Source organism: Rhinoderma darwinii, chromosome 7, assembly GCF_050947455.1.
Source record: "Rhinoderma darwinii isolate aRhiDar2 chromosome 7, aRhiDar2.hap1, whole genome shotgun sequence".
Taxonomy (NCBI): Eukaryota; Metazoa; Chordata; class Amphibia; order Anura; family Rhinodermatidae; genus Rhinoderma; species Rhinoderma darwinii.
In genome coordinates, this window is record NC_134693.1 from 133107855 (window position 1) to 133113854 (window position 6000).

Below are 6000 nucleotides of genomic sequence, written 5' to 3' on the forward strand. Positions count from 1 at the left end.
CTCGGACGTGAAAAACTGCAGTTTTTCCACGTCCGAGGTGCATCCGTGCTCAGCGCTGCGGGACCCGATCTCACGCATCCCCCATAGAGGAGTCTAAGGAGGGATGCATGAAAAAACCCGACATGTCCTATTTTCCCACGGACCCTTCACGCGGTCTGTTGAAACAACGGCTGTGTGAACGGCCACATTGAATTACATAGGTCCGTGGGACGGCCCCGGTTTCAACGGTCGTCCCACGGACGTTTAAGACGTTCGTGTGAATCAGGCTTTAGCAGAAGAATTGAACACTGACAAAAATGGCAGACCACAAATGTTAAAGGAACACTCCAGACAAAACTGCCAGACTATGTTATGCCTAGTGCAGGGCAGTGTAAGAAAACGTTAATAGGGCTTTAAATCTACATAATTTCCCTGTCTTAATTCAAATTTGGCAACCTATTGTTCCCTGTTATCAGCCATTATGAAGTTCCATTAAAAGGACTCATGCAGAAGCCTCGTAGATACTGGAAAGGCTCTGGTAAGCTATATTTGGACAGGTTGTGAACACCCAAGAGCCGACTTCTACCCCCGGTTTAAGCACACATAAAGATTGTTGATACAATCAGCAGAAGGTACGTTCAATTCCTAAATCACAGAAGGCTCCATTATTCCATGTTCCCACAGGCTTCCAATTCTGTAACTGGAAATTGCAAATCAAGTTAAATAAAAATTCCATGAGGCTGAAAAGGGTTGCACAGGATTAGAAAGACCTGGCCACTTTCCTCCAAAAACAGCGCCACACCTGTCCACAGGTCGTATGTGGTATTGCAGCTCTGACCCATTCAATTCAATGGAGAAGAGGCTCAATATCAGACAAAACTCATAGATAGGTGTTTGGCGCTGTTTTTGAAATAGAGCAGCCGCGTTTTTTCAAATACTGGACAACCCATTTTTAAATACCCTATTAAGGCATAGAGAGAGAATAGAAGGATTCCACACAACAAGTAGAGAGTGGCTACAAAGAGCGTCTATTGGTCTGGAGTACTCAGAACGTTAAAATTACACGGACAGCCCATTGATTTCAATGTGCAATGCCTCATTTCCCCTGTGGTGGCACTGCAGGCAAACTCAGCACTTGCTGCCAGGTTACCCCATAGATTACAGCTGATCGTTGTGGGTCCCAGAAGCGGGACACCCTGTGACATATCAGCGTATAGTTGGGGAGACCTTCTTACAAAGAGGGATTTTCCAAAGTAGAGAACCCCTTTAAGGCCCTGTTCACTCAGCGCCAAAAAAATTCTGAAATCCCCCCCCCCCCCCATTGATTTCAATGGGAGGCAGAGGCGTTTTTTCTCCCGGGCAGTTTTTAGCTGCTCGCGAAAAAAAACAAAAACCGGCACGTCCTTTCTTGCCACGTTTTCCACCTCTGACCTCCCATTGAAATCAATGGGAGGCAAAAAAATAGCCACGGCGCTTGTTTCTGAGCAATTCCTGAAGGAATTCTGAGGCAGATTTTTTATGCCTGCAAAGAAAAGTGTGTGTGAACAGGGCCTAAGGGACATATGAACACTCACCCATAGACATTGGACCAGTGGTGGTAAACCAGCTGCATAATGGAAGCCTCAAATGTCCCCCATGACTCCACCAGAGGACCATTAAATCATATTCGGCCAGGGTCAGGATTTCCATATATGGTTTGCCACAGCGGCAAAAAATGAAGACAATCCTTTGCTAAACTACAGGTTTCCCGTCTCCCCGCACTGCTCTTACATTTATACAGAGGATACAAATATGACCGCGTTGTTCATGCCCTGGCTGAAAGTGAGCGGAACCAAAAGTACCCCCCCCCCCCCACAACCGGGAAAGCCACAGAGGCCCCACAACAGTAACAGCCAAAGTGGAGCTACAACAGTGCCAGCCAGAGTGCCCCCTAAAGCAGAACCAGTAACATTGCCCCCCACAACAGTGCCAGCCAGAGTGCCCCCTAAAGCAGAACCAGTAACATTGCCCCCCACAACAGTGCCAGCCAGAGTGCCCCCTAAAGCAGAACCAGTAACATTGCCCCCCACAACAGTGCCAGCCAGAGTGCCCCCTAAAGCAGAACCAGTAACATTGCCCCCCACAACAGTGCCAGCCACAATGCTGCCTACAACAGTGCCAGCCACAGTCCCCCTCCCAGCAATGCCAGCCACAATGCCAACAGTGCCATCCACGATGCCCCCAACAGTGCCAGGCATAATGTCTCAAAACAGTGCCATCCACGATGCCCCCAAACTCCTCCTAGCCGCTGTCTTGCAGCTGGTGCAATGGGGAAAGGGGGTCCGTCATTTGAGCGATCAGTGGGGGTCCCATCGGTCAGACCCTGACCGATCCAGCACTTATTACCTGTCTAGTTAAAAAGTGTAAATTGCTTTTGGCTGGAATACCGCTGTAATGAAAACCCCACTCTTTAACAATTGCACAATTTTACAGCTATCAAAAAACAACAATGGACGCAGCGATGGCCGTTCCGATGAATATTTCCAGGAAGACACCCAACATCCGCAAATAAATCTGTCACTACTATAATCAGAAATTCCTCCGTCATTCGCCTATAAAAATTCCCCGTCTAGAACCCAGCCCCCCCCCCCCCCCTCCGAAAACCTAAACTCCACTAAACCAGATGTTCTTACATAACAGACGGTGCGCTGACTGCGGCTCCCTGGAAGACGTCGACAACGCACCTCTGTTTCATGTCGCCGGCTGCACCCGACCGACCCGAGTGATTGAATACACCGCGCTAATCTACTAGAATGTTAAATAAACCTACTTGATATTATAATCACCGAGCCGTAATACACAATGCACAGTGGTAGCAAGATTCAGTTCACTGCCCTAGCCCTGTATCCAAATACCCAGGCCATGGCAGGGTGTCTTGTTGGCATGCCCTCCCTGGAACCAGCACCCAGGGCACATGCCCTCCAGCCACCCCGAGCTATGCCCCTGCCTAGCGTTACAGAATGGTAATCTTCTATACGCAGGCTTCAGGCTAGAAAGCTTCAGGTATTCCAGCTGTGGTAGAACTACAATTCCCAGCATGCCCTGTTAAAAGTTCTTTTTCCATCAAAGACATAAGTGATAAACGTTTGCTCACTGGGGGCCCAAAAAATGGGGGACTTGGGACCCCTGTTGTAGTGATCATGGGGGGAGGTGCAATCAAACATTTATCATCTATACTTTAATGTATATGGGAAACCTCTTGAACTCACAGGTGGCTTTCTTGGTATGTTAATCTATAATCAACATGTCGGACTGAGGACAATGGGAGTTGTATTCCAAAAATTGGGAGTGATCATGAGAAAATTTTCATCATAAGATCCTGATACGGTCGTTCGTTGCCTTTGATATACATTGTGCACGTTTCAAGCTCGCCGTATTTTCCATCATTGGTAGACGTTTCTGGCTACGACTATATATTATATAGGATGTCCATAGATTATAAAAGGACTTGTGAAATAATAACATTTACTAAAATTAAAAAAAGGCGACGTCTAAAAATAAAGCATAATACATGAAGCTGCACAGGGCGCAGAGGTTAATAATGGGTTAACCAAACAAGTTATAAATCAGAAATGAAATCACCCGGACAGCGCAGCTCAAAAAACTGCATGACAGATAATAGGATGTAGAAGTCACGGCCAATCCTTATGGATAGTCACAGCTGCTTTCCAAGAGGTTCCGCAGCAGCAGCTGTGACTGAGCTCAGCACATGGGTGCCCGATGGGCATCTGCCAGCGTAGCTCCCATTATCTGATCCACTGGGATTTATTTGCCTTGCAGTGAGGAATCTGTCAGCTGCCCCTGGGAGTGGGTCACATACGGAGACGGTTCACTAGTCCTGTGTGCCAGCGTGATGGGGCAGAGTGGCATCACGGAATACAGGTGTAGCAGGTACATGGTATAGTCTATCAAATCCAGGATTAAAGGGGACATCCCATAAGAAGCCTAGAGAAGAGATCCATGACCTGTGCCCGGAGTATAGTGCACATGCCCGGCCGCACCACATACCCTGCAGGCTGGGGAACAATCATCAAGAGGCACCGGTGTACAGAGCCAGGCCAGTCATACACAGCGCCCAACAGGTACATGCAGCACCTACACATAGGAACATATTATATATATATATATATATATATATATATATATATATATACACACACACAGCACCTACACATGGCAACATATATACTACATATAGCACCTACACATAGGAACATATTATATATATATATATACACACACAGCACCTACACATGGCAACATATATACTACATATAGCACCTACACATAGGAACATATTATATATATATATATATATATACACACACAGCACCTACACATGGCAACATATATACTACATAGGAACATATTATATATATATATATATATATACACACACACACACAGCACCTACACATGGCAACATATATACTACAAACATACATGCAGCGCCAAAACACATAACATATATACATGCAGCACCTACACATACTAACATATATACTACATACATACAGCACCTACACATCGTAACAATATATATATATATATATATATACACACACACACATTCATGCAGCACCTACACATAGCAACATATATACTACATGCATACATACAGCATCATATACACATATACGATCATGCACACAACATACATACAACATATGTGCAACACCTGATAAACTGTATAGATACATACATAATACTGGCACCATCATACACACTACATACATTATATTGACGTGCATGCAGCATCATCATCATCATATACACACAATGCTTGCATGCTGCATCAGACATACATGATAATGAAATGTATGGAGGAATATTTACATATACTACATACATGATACATGCATAGCCATACAAACAGCATCATCATCCAGTACATTACCATACATACATATACATACATATCACATGCAGAAGCAGCAGCATCCTCCCCACTACACATAATGACAGTTACATACATTCAGCATCCTCCTCCCTGCTACACACAGGCGCCGCTGCTAGTACACATCACGCATGTCTTACCTGGGCAGGAGCTGGCAGGGACGCGGTGGCAGAGCCCTCGGTGTACTCCCCGCTGCACGGTGTCTCACTGTCTACAGTTTGCCCATCCCTCCCTGCCCAGCACTGATGTCAGCACAGCCCGGGATGGGCGGGGTCGCAGGATTATCCCAGCCAATAGCAAGGCAGAGGGGCGGGGCTATTGGCGTTAGGGCGGTGTCTGGGTACTCTATAATTGCTGTGCTCCGGGAGGCGTTCATTCACAATCGGGGAGCAGGGGCGCGGGAGGTCACGTGATAGGATATTATATTGTATGCAATACAGTGGGGTCATGGGTGGAAAAGATCAGTGGGCGGAGCTATCAGTACTGTCAAAGAGACCGGTTTTAGCGTCACGTGAAAACTTTCGCCAGTCTAACAAATGTCGCACCGTTCATCATACACGTCTCGAAAACGCGCCAATAAATGGCGATTCAAATGAAATATTTTAAGTGTTTTCTCGATTAGCGCACGCGCATTAATTGTTCACTGATAATTGACAATCTGTCCAAATCTTGATCCATCATGTTTCACCAAAACACGAAGGACCCCGATCACAGTTTTCCATACAAACAATTTTAGGAAAAATTTCCTAAAACCAAAGTGGCGCTCCGGGTTTAGTTATTAAACCGTCACTTATCAGCTCCATAGCGTACATTAACATTATTTGTTTGCGGTTATTACCACAGTTTTTGCGGTTCGGAGGTGGTACGTGAACATAACCTACGAGTCAAAAACGGATGTGCAATACGGATCTCTTTTTTTTCTTTTTTTTAGAATTTGTTTCCGTATTGTATCAGTTTTTGTTCCGTATTTTAATAGTCGCCTGGTTTTCATCTGTATTTGTTAAGTTTTTTGTTAAAAGATTAAAAAGGTTTTACCATAATCATCAGGATAGTTGATAAATGTCAGATCGTTGGGGGTCCGACCA

At 45.3% G+C, this 6000-nt stretch overlaps 1 protein-coding gene across 2 annotated transcripts in view; it reads right to left on the reverse strand.

Annotated features, from left to right (window-relative positions):
* The window catches only part of CAMK1 (calcium/calmodulin dependent protein kinase I), a 102066-nt gene extending 96903 nt beyond the window's left edge, over positions 1–5163 (reverse strand). The window contains exon 1 of one of the 2 annotated variants that reach the window (XM_075831673.1): positions 5056–5162. The gene's annotated coding sequence lies outside the window, so the exon portion shown is untranslated. Of the gene's footprint in view, positions 1–5055 lie in introns of both variants that reach the window. The other variant, XM_075831674.1, reaches the window with a different exon arrangement.
* Between the last annotated feature and the right edge of the window lie 837 nt (positions 5164–6000).